This window comes from Eptesicus fuscus, chromosome 6 (assembly GCF_027574615.1).
Source record: "Eptesicus fuscus isolate TK198812 chromosome 6, DD_ASM_mEF_20220401, whole genome shotgun sequence".
Classification (NCBI taxonomy): domain Eukaryota; kingdom Metazoa; phylum Chordata; class Mammalia; order Chiroptera; family Vespertilionidae; genus Eptesicus; species Eptesicus fuscus.
In genome coordinates, this window is record NC_072478.1 from 2,378,785 (window position 1) to 2,400,424 (window position 21,640).

Sequence of the window (21,640 nt, forward strand, 5' to 3'; positions counted from 1 at the left end):
ACTGGGCCTGGGAGGGAGCTGGAGCGCACTGGGCCTGGGAGGGAGCTGGAGGGGACTGGGCCTGGGAGGGAGCTGGAGGGGACTGGGCCTGGGAGGGAGCTGGAGGGGACTGGGCCCCGGGAGGGAGCTGGAGGGGACTGCGGAGAGGAAGAGCCAGCCAGCGTGTGATCCTGGTGGGGAAGGCGGCTGCAGCAGGCCCTCAGGTCTCCCCAGAGCAGGAGCAGGTGCTCCTCGCCTCACTGCAGGTGAGCGTGGCCTGGGACACACGGTCTCCCTTCCGACACAGGACAGACCACGGGACGGATGCTGCTGCCTGAAATGCAGGAGGTGGCGACCCCCTGTGCCAGCCGAGCGCCTCCCGGGGAAACCCACAGGTGGAGCGGGTCCTGCCGCTGACCCCTGACACCCAAACATGCCGGATGTCAGCAGAGCAGTTAGTCTTCCAGGTGAAGCGACTGCGGGTGCGAGGGGAGCTCCGGGCCCTGGAAGGTGGGCTTGCTCACTCACACCCGACGCTCCGCTTCTTTAAAAGGCAGGTGTCCTCCTTCCCATCGCGTTCACTTTGGAGCCCGTCAGCTCAGCGATGGCGCTGTACCTGCAGGGGGTGTGCCGTGACCTCACGGGTCCCCCTGGGTCTCTTCCCCCTCGCAGGGCTGTGTCCCTCGCTCTCCTGTGTCCCAGGCTGTCCCATGTCCCTGGCTGTCCCGTGTCCCTGGCTGTCCCGTGTCCCTCGCTGTCCTGTGTCCCTCGCTCTCCCATGTCCCTCGCTGTCCCATGTCCCTCGCTGTCCTGTGTCCCTCGCTCTCCTGTGTCCCAGGCTGTCCCATGTTCCTGGCTCTCCCATGTCCCTCGCTGTCCCATGTCCCTCGCTGTCCCATGTCCCTCGCTGTCCCATGTCCCTCGCTGTCCCATGTCCCTCGCTGTCCCATGTCCCTCGCTGTCCCATGTCCCTCGCTGTCCTGTGTCCCTCGCTCTCCTGTGTCCCAGGCTGTCCCATGTTCCTGGCTCTCCCATGTCCCTCGCTGTCCCATGTCCCTCGCTGTCCCATGTCCCTTGCTGTCCCGTGTCCCTCGCTGTCCTGTGTCCCTCGCTGTCCTGTGTCCCTCGCTGTCCTGTGTCCCTCGCTCTCCTGTGTCCCAGGCTGTCCCATGTTCCTGGCTCTCCTGTGTCCCTCGCTGTCCTGTGTCCCTCGCTTTCCCATGTCCCTCGCTGTCCCATGTCCCTGGCTGTCCCGTATCTCAGGCTCTCCCGTGTCCCTGGCTGTCCCATGTTCCTGGCTCTCCCGTGTCCCTCGCTGTTTCATGTCCCTCGCTGTCCCGTGTCCCTCGCTGTCCCCTCCCTGCACTCTCCTGGCCTGCGGTCACTGGCAGGTCATAACCGGGTTGTAAAGAATCAGCGATACCAGCTGCCAGGAGGGACAGCCGGCTGCTCTCACCTGACTGTCCGGCTGCTCTCACCTGAGGGTCTGGTTAACCGTGACCCCAGGAGCTGGTTCATGCAGCCTCTGAAAGCTCCGCCCTGGTCCTTGTCCCCCGACCAGGAAGGAGTCGGGGCCTGTGCGCTCCCACAGCCATGCCCTCTGCTGGGTCGGTTTCTCCATCACCTGAGTCACCCACACGTCACAAAACTCATTTTATTTTTTTAAATATTTCTTTATTGATTTCAGAGAGGAAGGGAGAGGGAGAGAGATAGGAACATCAATGATAAGAGAATCATAGATTGGCTGCCTCCTGCACGTCCCACACTGGGGATCAAGCCTGCAACCCAGGCATGTGCCCTGACATGGAATCGAACCGTGACCTCCTGGTTCCTGGGTCTACACTCAACCACTGAGCCATGCTGGCTGGGCAATAAAATGTGTTTTAACTGCTCCTCACTCTTTCCTTTCGCCCTCCCAGTGTCCCTTGCGCAGGATTGCACTCACTCCTGCCTCGGTAAAGCTTCCTGTCTCAGATGCCTATTCCAATGCCCTCATCCTTCAAGAATCTGCCCAAACCCTCCGCCCCCCAGGGCATTGCGGGTCCCAACTCACCTTGGTCTCTTTCTGCTCATCCGTTATAGTCATTCGTCTCTAATCAACAACCCACCAATGTTTCCATCCTCATCTCTGTCTCTATAATTTTGGACCTTTTAAAGAAATCCACTCTGCTGAACATTTATAGATTAAATAGAAATACAATTACCCTATAAATATTTGAATGAATGACATAGATACCCTAAATATTTAAATGGATAAACTATAATAGATAATTTAAAGGATAAATAGCATATTTATCCTGCAAATATACTGCAGCTATACTCCATAATATATTATTCATAAAGATAAACATCTATTATTCAAAATATTGTTCACTGCTTATTTCACAGGTGGCTTCACAAAATTTTAGGGCCAGAATGTTCTTGGTGATCATTTATTCCAACCTCATGATTTCACCTGAGACGGACTGGGGTAAAGGGACACGTGGTCAGAGAGAGATGTGATGACATGAGCTCATGGGAAACGCCAGACACTATCTCTCAGGACTTCCCCCAGCTGGCCTGCAGCCTGCCTCCAGACGACGAGGGGCCGTCCATAATTTGTTTTCAGATTCCATGATGATGTCTTGAGAAGTGCCAAAGCCATACCTCTCTATTAATCTTAAGCTATAAAAAGCACCCATGTTGCCCGGTTGGCGTGGCTCAGTGTTTGAGCATTGACCTATGAACCAGGAGGTCATGGTTCGATCCCCAGTCAGGGCACATGTCAGGGTTGTGGGCTCGATCCCCAGTGTGGGGTGTGCAGGAGGCAGCCAATCAGTGATTCTCTCCCATCATTGATGTTTCTTTCTCTCCCTCTAACCTTCCTCTCTGAAATCAATTTTTAAAAAATGTATATTTAATTAAATAACACACACACATGTTTCTTTCTCATGATTTTTCAAAAGTTACTGTATTTTTCAAAGATTACTATAACTTGAGAAAGATTTGAAACTATAGTGTAATAAGGTGCTTCATGAAGTGTCCATTGTTTTCATTATGTTGTTTTTTTTTTTAACTACATTAAGTTCTTACTTGACATCATCTATAGGTTCTTGGAAACTGTGACTTTAAGTGAAACAGCGTACAGTTATGGATCACATATGATGTTTGGTCAACGATGGACTACATAAGCAACAGTGGTCTTCTCAGATTATAACAGAGCTGAAAATTTCCTATCGCCTAGTGACGTTGAAGCCATCATGTGTCATAGTGCATCACACGTGTGTGTGTGTGTGTGTGTGTGTGTGTGTGTGTGTGCTGATGCTTGTGTAAGTAATCAACCTAACTGTGTTACTGTGTATAAAAGTCCAGCACATATGACTACAGCAGTGGGCTATACAATCTAGGTTTGTGTAAGTGTATTCTGTGATGTTTGCACAACTGCAAAATCATCCAATAACACATTTTTAAGGTCAAACCGCCATCATTAAGCAGCACATGACTGATAACAAAACCAATGTTACCAGAGGCAATTGATAGAAACTGGAGCTAAGTTCCAACAGCGTATTTATCACTCAAAAACATCACCAAACTTCTAAATAAAGACCCACAGCCCTTCTAAACTGAAAGATGAAAATAATTGTGGGCTATACAGACATTTTTCAAAGATATTTTTTTATTTCAGAGAGGAAGAGAGAGGGAGAGGAAGATAGAAACATCAATGATGAGAGGGAATCGTGAATTGGCTGCCTCCTGCATGATCCCTACTGGGGACTGAGCCAGCAACCCGGGCATGTGCCCTCACCGGGAATCCAACGAGACCTCCTGGTTCACAGGTTTACTACTGAGCCATGCCGGCCGGGCTGTACAGACATTTTAGAACCATGAATAAAAGCCAGTTAGATCATTATTTTCTAACTGATGATGTCAGGTCCCTGGGCTGGAGCATGTCCCCTCCTGTTCCAGCAGCTCAGGGTGCAGGCAGGACGCACCCTGGACTGGCCACCTTTGCAGGGCCACCCACAGCAGCTGGGGACAACATGGACAGACATTCACCTTGTGTGCACAGCTTCGGAGTGTGGGAGGAAACTGGAGTCCCCGGGAAAACCCACGGGGACATGGAGAGAACACACAAACTCCACACAGACAGTGAACCTGGCGGAATCAAAAATAGTTTTTCTCACCCGGCCAGTGTTGCTCAGTGGTTGGGTGTCAACCTATGAACCAGGAGGTCACGGTTCGATTCCCAGTCAAGGCACATGCCAGGGCTGGGGGCTCAATCCCCTGTGTGGGATGTGCAGGAGGCAGCCCATCAATGATTCTCTCTCATCATTGATGTTTCTATCTCTCTCACTCTCTCCCTTTCTCTCTGAAATCAATGTACATATATGGGTATGTGTGTGTGTGTGTGTGTGTGTGTGTGTGTGTGTATATATATATATGTATATATATGAACTTTAAAAATGTTTTTTCTCAATATTGTTAACACAAAACAATATTGCTGTAGTTTCTAAGTATCTATATATATATAAGCCAAATGACTGGAACGGTGGAAAGACCGGAATGACCAGAATGACAGGTCACTATGATGGGCACTGCAGAGGCCAACCAGCCCGATGAGGGCCCCAATTGCCCCCCCACAACCGCCTGTGGCTCCTCCCCCAAGCTGGTCCCATTCCTGATCGGCCCCCTACCTTGATCAGAGGCAGGGCCAGCCAGACCCCACTCATGCACAAATTCGTGCACCAGGCCTCTAGTTCTTCATAAAATTACTGAGCTCTTCCTAAAAGTAGAAACAGAACAAAATGAGTGTATAGGTCCATGCTTCCTCCACAGAAGTACAGGCTGCCCCGTGATCTCTCGCCACCAAGCCCCTGAGGAGGTATTTACTCCTCACGCTCATCTCATGCACTCTGTATGTGCACAGCTCTAAAGTGGTCATTGGGTTGGGAGGCCGCGTCTGCATGTTAAAGGTTTAGTCTCATGAAAGCAACCATGATAGGGTTGCTTATCTAATAGACTTGAAACATAAATGCAATGTCAAAATTCATTGCATCAATACTTTTCAGAAAAAAACACACGAGTGTCTTCATTGTAGCATTAACGAACTATGTCCAAACGTTTATACTTTGTCAGCACACGCAATCAAACGCAAACAACCCGGAGGACATTCTGACGTGGCAGTGAGTGGCTCAGGTGACCTCTGTGGTCTGGGGTCTGTGGCCTCAGAGCTTGAGGCAAAGCTCCGTTCACCAGGTCTTCCTCCACCAGGCCCCCCAGCCCTTCCCCGCAGCCTGCCCTCATCCCGATGAGGAGACAAGGTTTCCTACAGAATGCACACTGTGCCAGGCTGAGGGGTGAACACCTGCTCATGTCACCGCCCCAGACTGAATGGTTTCTGTTCTGTTGTTCCCTCCTTTGCAGACTGTTTCTGTGAGTCCCGATAGAGCCTCCCCAATGAGCTGCAATACGATCTAAGTCTTGGCTGAGCCCGGAGAAGCGGCCAAGCCCCATCTCTCCCCTCCCCGTGTTACGGTGCCTCTGGGGGAAAGTCCCCGGTCCCCGGTCCCTAGGAGGGGCCCCAGCCCCAGTCTGGCCATGAAGCTTCACCGGCACTTCCGGAGGACGGTGGTCCTGCTGGCCTCGCTCTGCGCGCTGAGCATCCTCGTGTCCGCCTACTACCTGTACGCGGGCTACACGCAGGGAAACGAGGTGCACTCCGAGGGGGACTGCGGGGGCTTCCAGCTCCCCCCGCCCCGGCCGGGGGACGTGAGGGCCAGGACACGCTCGGGCGCCTCGAGGCCGGATCCCGGGGCCCTGGTGTTAGAGAGCCAGTACTCACCGCTGGCCAGGACATCGTCTCCATCCTGGCTCAGGGAGAGTCCAGTACCATGTGGAACTTGCCCCCGGGAGGGGGGCCTCCGGCACTTACAGAGAGAGGGAGAGGCAAAGACAGTCGCATCGTCTAGGAGAACATCTTGAAGTACGTGCATCTGGACTCTTGGAACCGGAGGCTCTTGGACGAGTACTGCGCGGAGCACAGCGTGGCGTCACCGGGTTCCACCGCGCCAGCGAGAGGGGCCTGCAGGGCGCCCAGCTGAAGGGCTCCCCTCTGTCCGCTGCGGAGACCTGGCCGTGCAGGGCTGCTGCGTCAGCCCTCACTCCCCGCTGCTCCGGCGACCAAGCCGTCGAGGCTGGAGGAAGGCTCGCTCCCCGGAGCTGACTGGACAGTCCTTCAGGGCAATCACTCCACATACCAACCGGTCATACTGGCCAAAGTGAGGACCCGGAGAACGCCTCCCCTCCCGTCTCTAAAGGCGCCTCCCACGCCACAGTGGTCCAGGACCTGGGGCTGCACGACGGCATCCGGCGGGTGCTCTCCGGCAACAACTTGAACTTCTGGCTGCACACGCTCATCTTCGTCGAGGCCGTGTCCTTCCTGTCGGGGAGGAGGCTGACCCTGTCCCTGGACAGGTACCTGCTCGTGGACATCGACGACATCTTCGTGGGGAAGGAGGGCACGCGGATGAACGTCAAGGACGTGAAGGTAAGGCTCTGGGGTCTGAACGCTCCAAGGTGGCCTCACCTCTCAGGGGGCTCACCAAGCGCCCACTTTCCCAGGACTCGGGACCCCAGTGATGTCAGGAAAGCCTTGGGCACATTGCGGTCAGTGGCCTCCCTGTCTCTCAGCCCTAGAAAAACAAAGTAGAGAATATATTTCTCTCTGAATTAAGAAAGATGAGCATAGCCCTAGCCGGTTTGGCTCAGTGGATAGAGCGTCGACCTGCGGACTGAAGGGTCTGGGTTCGATTCTGCTGAAGGGCATGTACCTGGGCTGCAGGCCCTGGTCAGGCACATGCAGGAAGCAATCAATGTTCCTCTTTCTCTCTCCCTCCACCCCTCCCTCCCTTCTTCTATTCTCTTCAAAAGTCAGTGGAAAAATATCCTCGGATGAAGATTAACCAAAAAAAAAAAAAAAAAAAAAAAAGGAAGATGAGGATTATTCGGTAAGGAACCTTTTTCCTGCCAAGGGCCATTTGGATATTTATAACATCATTCGTAGGCCGTACAAAACTATCAACTTAGAAATCATGTTGCTATGAAAAAATGACCTAGGTTATTGAATTTCGAGTCCCGCCTGCGGTTGCCTTGGCAGGGCCAGGCCGAAGGATACGGCCCGGGCCCGGACGTTCCCAGCCCTGGTCTGAAGGACTGGTTGCATGTGGCTGGATCCTGAAATAAAACTCGAGCAGAGCCGTTTTGTTTCATTACTTTCCAGAAACTATCTACCTTAGGAAGCTATTACTGATCTACGTCTTCAGTCTAAATATGAAATCCAATGAAATGTTTATTATTCATTAAGTGATAGGGCTGACATTGGTTACGTGTACAACTCTACGATACATCATCTGTCTATTGCACTGTGTTCACCACCCAAAGTCAAGTCGTCTTCCGTCCCATAGATTGGATCCCCGTTACCCTTGACTACTCCCCCGCCGCCTTCCCCCCGATAACCACCCAGATGTTGACTGTATCTATGAGGGTTCTTTTATTTTTTTAATTTCAGAGAGGAAGGGAGAGGGAGAGAGAGATACATCAATGATGAGAGAATCATTGATCGGCTGCCACCTGCACGCCCCACACTGGATATGGAGCCCACAACCCTGGCATGTGCCCTGTCCAGGAATCGTACCATGACTTCCTGGTTTGTAGGTTGATGCCCAACCACCGAGCCACGCCGGCCAGGCTCTATGAGTTTTTGCTTGCTTGTTTTTCTTATTTGTTCATTTGCTGCTTTCAGTCTTGGATCCCACATATGAGTGAAATCATAGGGTCCTTGACTTTTTCTCTCTAATTTCGCTTAGCACGATATTCTCAAGATCCATCCATGTTGTTGCAAACGGCAGTATTTCATCTTTTCTTATGGCTGAGTAGCACACCATTGTATACACAGGATGTCCCCCAAAATGTGTACACACTTTAAGAGCTGATGGCTCGATTTTGAAAATGGAATGTGTTTTAGTAAACACTGCCTTTGTCATTATTCACAGTGTGTGTACACACTTAGGGGGCAGCCTGTCTAAGTTAGATGTCACAGAAACGGCCGAGCGGCTGAATGCCCTCCATCTCATTTTCCGTCTGTAGGGAGCCTCCTATTCCTAATTAGTCGTGGAGCCCCACTGGGAGTTCTGGGTCGGACTGCCCTCCATTTATATCTGACACACGCTTCTCCGTCAGCATGCACGCTCCTCGTGATTAGATTACGAGGCAAACTTTTTTTGCCCTAAGTGTTTATTGATTTTTTAGAGAGAGAGGATGAGAGAGGGAGAGAGAGACAGAAACATCCATGGGAGAGAAACATCATGGAGGGCTGCCTCCTGCCTGCCCCCACAGGGGATCGAGCCCACAGCCCGGGCATGTGCCCTGACCGGGAATCAAACCGGCGGCCTCTTGGTTTCTGGGTCAATGCTCAGCCGCTGAGCCACGCCGGCGGGCACGAGGTGACTCCTGTCCTTCACTGCCCGCTGCAGGGGAGCACACGCGGGCGCCCTCGAGTCTGTGGGTCAGCTATTCAGAGAGACCCCGAGGGACGATTCGTCTGTGCGTGGCCCCACGTGAATAACGAGTGCTGAGGCCGGGGTTACCTTGCTCTGAGGAAGAGGATTAATTAAATTTTATTGCAGAAGGAAAATGGCCCCTTTGGAAACCCAACAGTGAGTCCAGCTCGTCGATTGTGTGTCTCCCCAGGACCCACCGTCCTCTGCGGCAAAGGAGCGATGTAACGTGGAGAGCTATGGGCTTTGCACTTGGGCAAGGACTTACGTGCAGATCTCAGATTCGCACAAGTCCCTTAACATCTTTCATGTTTAAATAGATTTTTTATCGGTTTCAGAGAGGAAAGGAGGGGGAGGGGGAGAGAGAAACATCAAGGCTTTTTGTACTTGTGGGTCCATTAGCCTCAGTACACATTACCGTTGTGTACTTGTAACATCTAGTGTGTTTTTAAATAATGCATGCAACGCAGGTGGTAGATTGTGTGTGTGTTCTCTGTAGGTGTGAAAGCATTTGAGGTATAATGTGCTGTTCAGCTTCACATAAGCAAACTGGCTTCTTTGTAAATTAAAACATTGGCACAAGACTCCGCCTGCAGGAGGGCCTGCTGCCGGGGCGCGGGTTCCGCTCTCACAGATTTGCAGGCACCCAGGGAGGGGCTGCTGGCACATCCTTCCTGCCCCAGAGCATGGCCTGGGGGAATTGGGTGCATTTAAAGCAGAAAAAAAAATGCTCCTTTGCTGTATTCCCACTAAGCCACTGTTCCCTGACTTACTGGAGCTTGTTAACCTTCTTTCTCCACTCCACGTGCCAGAGCCAGCAGCTGCATGAAGTTGGAAACCAGCCCAATGGCTTCCGGGGACATGAAGCAGCTCCCGCAGCCCTGGGGTCCCAGGATGGCGATCGCCACCCGGGGGGGCGTGTGCGGGCCGAGCCAGGCGCTGCCGGGTGTCCCGGGCGGCCATCGCCACCCGGGGGGGGGGGGGGGGGGGGGGGGGGCGTGTGCGGTCCGAGCCAGGCGCTGCCGGGTGTCCCGGGCGGCCATCGCCACCCTGGGGGGGTGTGGCAGGACTCGCCCAGCCCCTCCCAGGGTCCCTGGGAACATTGCAGGCATGTGGTTGCTGAGAACCAGACCAGGCCTCTGGCCACAGATTCATAGCTTTGCGGAGACCTAGGGCAGGGATCTGCCTCATCTGCAGAGAGAGAGAGGTTCTGCAGTGCCCCCAAGATGTGGGTGGGCCCAGCCAGGGGTCAAGGGGCATGGAAGGACTCCTGGCAGAGGGGCAAGGACCCTCACCCCTGAGGGGGGGGTTGAGGGGTGGAGCCACCTCAGTGAAGGGGTGCTGCACTGCAGGGTACTGGACTGACTGACGTGATTCAGAGAAGCTCGTGGGCACACTGTTCACACCTGCTGTGTCTCAGGGCAGCTTCCGTGTGTTAGTGTGTGTCTAGAACATGAAATAAACATGTGGAAGGCCAACTCGCACGTGCAAAAGCAGGGCCAGTAGCACATAACTGCACTGACTGAGCGGCTGGCTCACAGGCATTCACATGGCCCCTAAGTCCTAATGAGAACAGGACAGGTTTGTTGGTTTTTCCCACCAAGTATTGTAAATGTAAGCTTTAAAAAGCAATCAAGAGTCACAGGTTCAAGGTAAAGTTTAATTTGGGGGTTCTATTTTTAGAAAGACAAAGAGGAAAAATGTCCCACATACCCGATGTTAAAGCATTAAACACACAAGAAATAATTTTAAAATGGACTTTGAATCCGTGAAAGGAGCAAAAGTAAGAGAATGAAATGAAGTGAGTAACATGGGTGAAGAAGGGAAGAACTAAGGGAAGACAGGAGCGCCCACTGCAGGGCTCGGTGAAGGGCAGGGAGGTGAGAAAGAGGAAGAGGAGAAGGAGCCCAAAGGAAAATACAATGAAGGGAAAAAGAAATGCGATCGATGTTGCTGATAATTACAGTATCAACTAATGTTTTATGCCACTTTTTGTTAAAGTGTACCAAGCACCCTTGCATAGATTATCCTATATAATAAAAGCCTAATATGCTAAGTGTCCAGTAGTCTGGTCGGCTGTTCAACCAATCAAAGCATAATATGGTAATGATATGCTAAGGCTGCTCAACCAGTCGCTATGACATGCCCTGACCACCAGAGGGCAGATGCTCCTACTGGTAGGTTAGCTTGCTGCTGGGGTCTGGCCAATCGGGACTGCATGAGATGGGCAGGACATGCCCTGGAGCCCTCCCTCAGTCCCTCCCCACTGGCCAACCTCCCGCTCCCTCCCCAGCCCTGATCAAGCACCGGTGGGGTCCCTCGGCCTGACCTGCACCCTCTCGCAATCCAGGACCTCTCAAGGGATGTTGGAGAGCCAGTTTCAGCCCAATCCCGCAGGCCAGGCCGAGGGACCCCACTGGTGTATGAGTTCGTGCACCGGGCCTCTAGTCTTTTATAATCCTCATCACAATTCTGTGAGTTAGACCATTGCTTCCACTTTAACAAACGAAGGGAGAGTTCAGAGGTCTAGGAGAGGTCTGACACCAGTGACAGTAACCACTGGTGTGTGTCTAGAACATGAAATAAACGTGAGTTGGACTTTCACACACTTATTTAATGTTCTAGACACACACTAACACACTGTACATGAGTAGCAGCAGTAACAGTAGCAGCAGCCATACCTAGAGCGAGACCTCGTCATTGTCAGGCACATACTCGGGGCCAGTCACCAGGCCAAGAGTGTACAGGAAGTATTTCATTTAGTCCTTACAACAGGACTTCCAGGTGCTTAGCATTATCCCTGTTTTACAAACGGTGAGTCCGAGGCGTGGGAAGTTGAACCACATGCCCGGAGCGGAGGGGAGTGCAGCTGAGCCAGGCTGCCCCATGCCTGCCCTCGGAGTCACTGCCCCTTCCGCTGGAGCTGGCGCTGAACCCACACCTCAGACTCCCTCCTGACGCTCCTCCATCAGGGCACACAGGAAGGCTGGCCCTCCCAGCAGGCAGCACCCCAGGCCCTGCGTGCCTCCTGTGAGCCCCACTCCTCACTGCCTTCCCACCCAGCGCCCCCGCTCCAGGACGGGGCCTCCCCTGTCCCCAGGGCCCGCCTGCCATCAGTAACACCTGCACTTCTGCAGGGTGTGCAACACACCAACAGTCCCGGGTCCCACCTCTGGGGCCCCTGGGGACCCCTGTTACACGAGCCAGTCATGCACGCCGAGGAGGGGGCCAAGCCAACAGGGAAGTGATAAAAAGACTCAGGCACCTGAACTTCAGGAACTCACCATTCAGATGAATTTAACCCGGTTCCCACGCTGTCTCCTGCCATGGCCATCAGGGAGAATCAAGGGCACCCACAGACAAGTCACGCCCTGGGGGGTGGTCTCTCAATAAGACCGGTCTGTCTGTTTACCCCCAAAAGAGGGAGGGAAGCCCGCAAACAGTATGGGACTGGCTCCCGGTCGGCTCTGCTCTTAGACCAGCGGCCCAGCTGTGCTGCGAGACCACAGGGCTCAGTGCGCAGAGCAAAGGAGCAGGATCCGGAAGGCGTCCTTGATCGCGGATCTGGGCGAGGTGCACTGTGGAATGGGCGCGTCACCTCTCCCGCTTCCTTCTGAGTAGCAGAAGTTTAGATTCAGATCCTGACACGTCTACCTTTTAGTGTTACTTTCTGCCTCCCTCGTTCGTGTACCTTGGGTGTGTGGGGGCGGGGTGGGGGAGAAAGAGAAGAGAGAGAGGAGAGAGGATTAGGAATTTGCTCTGGCTGGTGTTCCTCAGTGGTTAGAGCGTCGCCCATATACCAAGCAGTCCTGGGTGCGGTTTCTGGTCAAGGGCAAGTACCTGGGTTGCCCGTTCCATCTCTGGCCGCAGGCGGAGTGCATTCCAAAGACAGCTAACTCGTGTGTCTTCTCTCTCAGATTGATGTTTCTCTCTCTCTCTCTCTCTCTCTCTCTCTCTCTCTCTCTCTCTCTCACACACACACACACACACACACACACACACACACCCTCCTTCCCCTCCCGCCCTTCCACTCTCTCTAAAAATCAATGGGAAAAACACCCTCAGGTAAGGATTAACAAGGGAAGAATAGGAATTTAAAGAGCAATGAGAAAATAAGCAGAACGAGTCTGTTAAATACTGCTCATAGCATCACACATGCTCATGAGTATCCCCCTGTGTCTGAAGAATGCTTTTATGTTTGTTTCTCTGCCTTTCAATGAAGTGGCAAGACTTAGAAATGGAAAGGCCACCCTCGCTGGTTGCTCAGTGGTTAGAGCATCAGCCTATGGACTGAAGGGTTGAGTCTGCAATTCTGATCAAGGGCAACCAATTGATGTCTCGCTCACATCAATGTTTCTCTCTGTCTCTTCTCCTCCCTTGCACTCTCCCTAAAAAAATCAATGGAGCCCTAGCCAGTTTGGCTCAGTGGATAGAGCGCTGGCCTGAGGACTGAAGGATCCCCAGTTCGATTCCAGTCAAGGGCATGTAACTCGGTTGCAGGCTCGGTCCCCAGTCGGGTGCATGTGGGAGGCAACCAATCAATGTGTTTCTCTCACATGGATGTTTCTCTCTCTGTCTCTCCTCCTCCCCTTCACTCTCTCTCAAAATCGATGGAAAAATACCCTCCAGCGAGGATTGACCAAAAATAAAAATAACTTTGAAAAACAAAATGAACCAAAGGGGAAATGTCCTCAGGGGGCATCTAAAAAGAAAGGAGAGGACTTGAATGTTGAGGACGAAGATGTGTGTGAGGAGTAAGTCTGTCCCTCCTCGTGCCGGAGGGTGACCTTCTGACTGGGGGTGACCTGGCCCTGGGGGTAAGAGAAGATATATTTTACGTCCTACACGCGGTTTGTTGGTGCATGCAGAACACGCTTCCTCTTCCGTCCTGCTCCCGCTGACACGCCGGCTGGTTTGTCGGGAGGGAGGGAGGAGTATCTGTAACCCCGAGAGCATCTCTCTGCCGCTGCGTGATAAGGCCCCTCTCCATCGCGACGCTCCCCTGGGCAGAGCGCTCCCCTCTGAACGCGGACCGAAGGCATTTGAAAGCTTCCCAATGCCCTTCTCCCCCTGAGACTTTCCTGAACATCATGTCTTTCAGGCCCTGCTTGAAACTCAGAGCCTTTTGCGCGCACAGGTCCCCAATCTCACCTTCCCCTGGGATGCTCAGGGAGGTTTACCACACAGGAAAGAAAGGGGCGCCTCCGCTTAGCATCGCGCTCCCCTCCCCGCACCCCGCACCCCGCCCCACGCTCCCACTGCCCCCACTGCATTTTCTCCCCATCATTCGGTTCCATTTAGCCTGTTAGTGTTAACCTTTACAAAATGCTAATGGTTGAGCTTGTTTCCCGTGGCATTCTCTAATGGCTTTCCTTTTCTATCGAGCGACAGTTTGCACTCACAGAAGTGCCTAAGTAATAAGGGTGCCCACCAGTGCTCACCCAGTGCACAGGGCGTGTGAGCGGCACGCAGACCACAGAGGGAACGCTCCCAGAGCCCTCCCCGCCCCACCCCGCCGCGGCCCCCTTACCGCCACCAGCCTCCCTCAGAGGAAACCCCTGCCCCTCCCTCCTTCCTAACTGCACCTGCCTGGCGCTGAGACGCATGCAGTGCGGTCCGCGCTCTCCAGCGGCCTTGGTGTCACCGATGGCATTGGGTGTAGTTGTAACCCCGTCCTCATTGCTTCCTGGCGTCCCACTGTTTGAATATACCAGGGTTTCTTTATTCCGTTCCTTTCCACCGAAGACCGTAGGGTTGTTTCCTGTCTTTAGTTTCTGTGTGTGTGTGTGTGTGTGTGTGTGTGTGTGTGTGTGTGTGTGTGTGTTTTGTAAGAGAACATTTACTGGGTAAGTCACAGAGGCAGAGGAAGTAATCCCTAGAAGAAATGAGTTTAGGAAACAATTTGTGGAGGTAAAGTAAGGGAGGGAGGAAGCTAATAGGGTGGGGCGGGGGAGGAAAGGCAGGGCGTGGGCCCAGGAAGGAGAGCCTTTTGGGTGCTAAGGGGTAAAGGTAGAGATGTTAGGGGTGGTCCCAGGAGATCTCAATAGAATATGCAGCAGTTTTCCAGGGGTGTCCTTTCAGGGCCATGGTCTCCACTGATTGACTGGCGGGCACCAGGGTCGGGGTGGGGAGGTCATTATTCCATGCAGCTGATCCTGAGGTCAGCCTGGCTGGTTTTATTGCTCTTCTGGGCCTGGAGCTGAAATACAACTGAGACCTAGATGTTGCCTCTAGGGAGGAAAGGTCAGGGGTCCAGGATATGCCAGGGAAGGAAAGGTCACCCTGGGGGCGGGGTCCCACCCTACAATTGCCCTTTGCTAGGCACCTGGGGCTTTCCACCCTGGTCACCTTCTGCACCTGGCCCATCGTCCTTGCTCTACTCAAGTCTGTCTAACTGCCCACCCCATTCCCCCTCAAGGATCTTGGCCCTGAATTCTTTCAGAGAAAAGGGGGGCAGGGTCTCTTCTGTAGCTGCTTCCTGCTGAAAGGGTGCAACACTTTTTCTTCAGATCCTTGCTCTCTGTCAGAGGGACCATGAGGCCTGGGCATGGAAGGAGGTGGTATCCTTGAGTTCCAGTAGGGCTTGTAACCTGGTGGAAACAAACTGTTGTAAATCTCAGTATTGAGGCAAAAGCTAGAACAACAAGAATTATTACAAATGGTCCAGTGGAAGGAAAACATTTCAGTTCTCAATAATTCCAAGTCAAAAGATGGGAGGAAAATGAAACATTAGTTTGGAGGATTACAGCCAAATACTTAAGAAAACTGGATAAATTCAGGATTTAGTTCAATTCATAGGTGAAAAATAAAACTCTGAAGGCAATTAATTGAATTAGAATCTACTGTTCACAAATGTGTATTATAGAGTCTGTTGAAACACATTTTCCCCATAAAATCACCCTCATTTTTATTAAAGCGCCAAATTAAGACCAATTTATTTACTGTATTAAGTCCAGTTTCAATTTGGTCTGGTTATTTGCATAAACACAATAAGAATAGCAATTGATCATATAGGCTTTTAAAAATCTGCTTTGCTGGAATTTCATGATTGAACTTTAATTAGCCCCTCAGAGCAAAGAAGCTGAGCCATCTAGTTGCCGTCCGGTTTTCCTGCAATTCCTGTAGGCTTGGGTTCCCAAAATATCTTGAGGTTTCTTCCATGTCATCTCTCAAGAAAGCAACCTCCTTCCTTACCTGGAAAGATTGCCATGAACCCCGTGACCGAGCCAGGTACCAGGCCATTTCCAAGGGGCTCTTATTGGCTCCTTAAGGCTTTCTGACGGCACCAGAGCCCAGGCACATTCTTTCTAACATGACAGTCCAGTAAGTCTTAGTTAATAAAACCACAATTGGAAACTTACTGAATCCGTGCAAAGAAACCTATTGCCCTGACTCATTAAGAATTGCTAAATTCTGGAGGGATAAGGTAGGGGGGAAATATATATATAATTCTCCAAATTGTTTAAAAACTGAGTTTCCTTGTATCTGAAAAGCAAGAGGAAAATTTTTGTCCTTTTAACAGAGTGGGAAAGAATTAAATTCTAACTCTGTATTAGCTTACTTTTGATTCTTGAATTTATTGGAGAGCACATGCTGGGCCTTCATTTTGAGATTTTAAAGACTGAGCGTTTAGGGGAGGATCTCAATAGAATTCATCAGCTTTCTGCCGATGTACCAAAATGAGGTTTATTCTCTTAACTCCTCCTGTCTTTGGGTGTGGTCTGCAATGGCACTACTGGATTTCTGCTATCAGTCTCCCAGAGAAGGTGGGTTGAAGCTATTTACCCTCTGGTTGGAGAGGAGAAGTACAAATCATTCACTCTTTAGTGTCTTGGTTTAGGGAAGGTAGGATTTACTAGAGGGCTGCAAACTGCGGTTTAACTGTCTGCCTTGGTTTTCCTACTCAGCTTGTTCTAGCTTATTGGCCTGTGTCATTTATATAACTTCCTCTTAACACTGCTCCACGAATCTTCTATAATTCTCACAAACCTTTCTACAACTTTCACAAACTTGTTTTACCCATTCAAAAATAGCCAGCTTTAGGGCAACTCACTTTTTTCCTTTAAAATACATTTCCAGCCCAGCCAGTGTAACTCAGTGGTTGAATGTTGACCTATGAACCAGGCGGTCATAGTTTGATTCCTGGTCAGGGCACATTACCTGGGTTTGGGGCTTCATCCCCAGTGGGGGGCGTTCAGGAGGCAGCTGATCAATGATTCTCTCTCATCATTGTGTTTCTATCTCTCTCTCACTCTCCCTTCCTCTCTGAAATCAATAAAAATATATTTAAAATATATTTCCATACCTTATACCTTCTATTACCAAAACCACATAATTTCTTTCTAACTAATTAAAATTCTTAACTCTTAGAAATCTTAATTTTTAAGTGACAACTAAAAAGTAAGTAATTAGCATTTTTTAGATTGGCAAATGCATTTTATAACTTCTAGAAACATAGGATCTTCCATTGGCAAACACATTCATACTTTTAAGAGACATATTTCTAATAAAGTATAACAGTTTCAAGTAAGTGTATTTTCTAGTTTTCCAGTAATAAACAACCAAAATTAGATGAACTTAAGACTTGTTGCCCGACCAGCATGGGTCAGTGGTTGAGCGTCGATCTATGAACCAGGAGATCACGGTTTGATTCTCAGTCAGGGCACATGCCCAGGTTGCAGCCTCGATCCCCAATGTGGGGCATGCAGGAGGCAGCCGATCAAATGTTTCTCTCATCATTGATGTTTCTCTCTCTCTTCCTCTCCCTTCCTCTCTGAAATCAATAAAAATGTATTTTTTAAAAGACTTGTCTAGCAATCAGCGTTTAACAGCTGAAATGAGTTAATTTGATCTGTTCACATGGCTAAGGTTTGTTCCTTTCAATAAGAGTTGCCACCCAGACACTTGCATTTTAAAAGATGGCCTAGATAAGAGTTTTGGAAGAATACCAGGTATTTGTTGCAAAAGAAGCCTGAGGGACTTTGGTATCTCGAAGGCACAGGGAAAGAAATGCAAGCTTCTCCTAGGACATGGGTTCCCTCAGGTCAGTTATCTATGAGCACTTTGAGGTTTGGGGGAAGCGAAAGGACTTTGCAGGCTGTGGTATTCTGGAGCCATGCCTTGGTCCTATAAAGACTATTTGTAAAACAAAGGCAGTCGGTTTTGATACCTAAGGTTTGGCAAATGTTGGCAAAGGGCTAACAAATTTAAGCACCCATTTTTGAAATGTTTCTCTCCAGTTCGGTATATTTTTCTTTCAGGCTCTGCAGCAATTACAGAGAAATCTAGTTTACAGGTAGCACATAGCTGAGGGTCCTTCCTGAGAGTGATAGATAACGGCTTGCGTGTATGGAAAAGACACATTGATGTAAGAAGGCCTCATCCTCCTCTCACTTCCCTGGGGATAGGAAAGCTGGTCTAGCTGCAGGCAGGGTAGCATTAACCTCAATGGTGCTATTAACTGGCCAAACCTCTTCATTGCTCACTTTAGAGTGGGGCCAGACTACGTTGCAAAGAAGCTTGAGGCACTTTGGTCAAACTTCTCACAGTTGGCGAGTATATATCCCAAAGGGCAGGTATGTATCAGACAGGCAGACTCCACACTACACGAAACCAATCCCAAGGGGGGTGTCCTGCTTGTCTGCCTCCGGACTTGGCCAGCCTTACTGGAGGCGCCCCCCACCCCATCATCACTGTCCATACAGGGGGTACCTAGAAAACTCGCCCCACAATGCTCTTTCGTAGTTGGCCTGGTGACCTGTTGCCCTGCTTTTCATGTTCCCAAAGGCCCTGATCCCTTAGGGGGCCTAGGAGAGAGGGAGCAGCCAGCTGTTGAAGGCAAGGGAGAGTCCTTGTTCAGTGACCTCTGAGGCTCTCATAGAAGCTGGTGTCAGGGACCAGAGAAGATTCCTGGTGACCTATGTACGTGAGCTGGGCTGGACAGACAGACAGCACCTGTGCCCTGAGGGCAACTCCTGTGGCCTTCTTCTACCGAGGACACCATTTGGATATCCTGTTTTATGAAATACACTAGAGGCCTGGTGCACGAAATTTGTGCATGGGGGGAGCAGGGGCTGTCCCTCAGCCCAGCCTGCACCCTCTCCAATCTGGGACTCCTCGAGGGATGTCCAACTGCCTGTTTAGGCCCAATCCCACTGGGGTCAGGCCTAAACGGGCAGTCAGACATCCCTCTCACAATCCAGGACTGCTGGCTCCCAACTGCTCGCCTGCCTGCCTGCCTGCCTGATAGCCACTAACCGCTTATGCCTGCCAATCTGATCACCTCCTAACCACTCCCCTGACAGCTCCCCTGCCAGCCCAATTGCTCCAACTGCCCTCCCCTGCCGGCCTGGTCACCACTAATGCCTCCCCCCTCCCAGCTGGGTCCCCCCCAACTGCCTCCCCTGCTGGCCAGGTCACACCTAACTTCCCTCCCTTGCCAGTCTGGCCACCCCTAACTTCCCTCCCCTGCAGGCCTGATCGCCCCCAACTGCCCTCCCTTGCAGGCCTAGTCCCTCCCAACTGCCTTCCCCTGCTGGCCTGATCGCCCCCAACTGCCCTCTTCTGCTGGCCATCTTGTGGCGGCCATCTTGTGTCCACATGGAGGCAGCCATCTTGTGACCACATGGGGGCAGTCATCTTTAACCACATGGGGGCGGCCATCTTGTGTGTTGGAGTGACAGTCAATTTGCATATTACCTCTTTATTATATAGGATGGGTATTTTTTTCTAGTGAGTTGTCTGTTTTTACTAGTGATTTTTAAATATTCCTTATATGTTCTTAATGAGTCCTTTGTCAATTTTATGTGTTGCAAATAGTTTCTCCTACTGTGTGGATTGTTTCTTTTCTTTTTTAAACTGCCCTAATGGTGTTTTTTAATGAACAAAAATACTTGAATGTGGTCCAATTTATCCTTTATCCCTTATGGTCAACTCTCTGTCTTTTTAAAGTCATTTTGACATATGACAACATTGTGAAAATATGTTCCTACATTCCTGAAATTTACAAATCTGAGATCCATCTGGAATTTATTTGTGTGTGTCTATGCTTTTTGTTGCAGTAGTAAGTGGTGTCCTGTTTTTATTTTATTTGCCATTTCTTTGTTGTTGGTCTGTAAAAATACATCTGAGTTTATGTGTTGTTCTTGTTTCCAGAAACCTTGCTACCCTGACTGTAGTCTTTGGCTTTCCTGCTGATACAATCATGGAATTTTTGAAGAGTGAAACTGTGACTTCTTCCTTTATGAGCCTAATGGATTTTGTTTCTTTTCCTTGCCTGCTGCATTAGCTTGGATCTCTACTATAATCTGTAATAATAAAAGCATAACATGCTAACTAGACCAGAGGGAAGCCTGGGTCCTGGGTGCTGGAGGGAAGCCAGTGCAGGCCACCGGGAGAAGTAAGGCCTACTCTTGCATGAATTTCATGCATTGGGCCTCTAGTGTTAAATAAAATTGGTGAAGGTTACACACGTGTCTTGTCTCTGACCTCAGGGTGAGATCTTTCAATAGATGTACTCCTGTTCTCCAGGGGAATTCTTTTTTTTTTTTTAATATGTTTTTATTGATTTCAGAGAGGAAGGAAGAGGGAGAGAGAGATAGAAACATCAGTGATGAGAGAGAATCATTGATTGACTGCCTTCTGCATGCCGCTACCTGGGATCAAGCCCACAACCTTGGCATGTGTCCTGACGGGAAATCGAACCAGCAACCTTTCGGTACATGGAATGATGCCCAGCCCCCTGAGCCACACCTCCCAGAGCCAGTAAACTTTGTTTTTAAATTGCATATATTGTTTCTCTTCCTTCAGTCAAATGATTTTATTTATTTTTTTCCAACACCATTTATCCCCTCTATACCCTCTCCCACCTCCCCCACTCCACCCCCACAATCACCACACTATTGTCCATGTCCATGGGTTCTCCCTCTCTCTTTTTGTTTATTTTTTGCTCAATCCTCCACCCCCACTCCTAACCATACCCCTCTCCCCTCCCCCCCCCCACCCACACACACACAGCTGTCTGCCTGCTCTCTGTCTATGAGTCTGTCACTATTTTGCTTGTTCAGTTTGTTCACTAGATTCTACATATGAGTGAGATCATATGGAACTTGTCTTTCTCTGACTGGCTTATTTCCCTCAGCATAATGCTCTCCGGGTCCATCCAGGCTGCTGCAAAGGGGAGAATTTTCTTCCTTTTTACGACAGAGTAGTTTTCCGTGGTGTGAATGTCCCACAGCCTTTTCACCCCTCATCCCCTGCTGGCACTGGGCTGCTTCCGAACGCTGCTGTTGTGATGAACGCCGCGACGGACACGGGGTGCACGTAGGCTTTGGAGCTGGTGTGGGGGTGACTTCAGGTAAACTCCCAGGAGGGGGAGTGCTGGGTCACAGGCAGCTCTATTTTTAACTTTTTGATGTAACTCCATCCTGCTTTCCACAGAGGCCGCACCAGTCCGCATTCCCACCAGCAGTGCACGAGGGTGTCCCTCTCTCTACATCCTTTTTATCATAATGTTTAAAGTAATAAGCAACAGAGGCTTTTCTGAATATAATTAATTCTGATGTAAAACATCCCCAAAGTAGGATGACAGGAGCTTGGGTGAGAGAGTTTGAAGAGAAGAGGAAGCTGTGAGCTGGCATCGGGCTGCGGGAGGGAGGACCTTGTCTGTCTGACTCCGGCACAACTCAGATGCACGGACATTTCTTTCTTTTTTATATATTTTTTATTGATTTCAGAGAGGAAGGAAGAGGGAGAGAGAGATAGGAACATCCATGATGAGAGAGAATCATTGGTCGACTGCCTCCTGCACGCCCCACACTGGGGATGGAGCCTGCAACCTGGCATGTGCTCTGACCGGGAATCGAACTTCGACCTCCTAGTTCATAGGTCGACGCTCAACCGCTGAGCCACGCCGAGGGGGCAGATGCACAGATTTCAGCAGCACATTTCTCCGCGCATTGAGGAGAGGACAGACGTCAGCCATCATTTCAGAGGACCCTGAGGTCCGGGAGACGGTCCTGCACTCGGACTTCGCAGCGATGAGAAGATGCAGGGAGGGGTGGGGCGCCAGGCCCAGGGAGCGGCGGCAACCAGCTTCACACACCAGGAACCTCCGCCACGCCACCCGG

General features: G+C 50.8%; 1 pseudogene; it reads left to right on the forward strand.

The window, feature by feature from the left end:
- The first annotated feature begins 419 nt into the window (after positions 1-419).
- LOC129149542 (bifunctional heparan sulfate N-deacetylase/N-sulfotransferase 3-like) overlaps positions 420-21,640 on the forward strand; it is a 54,829-nt pseudogene continuing 33,608 nt past the window's right edge.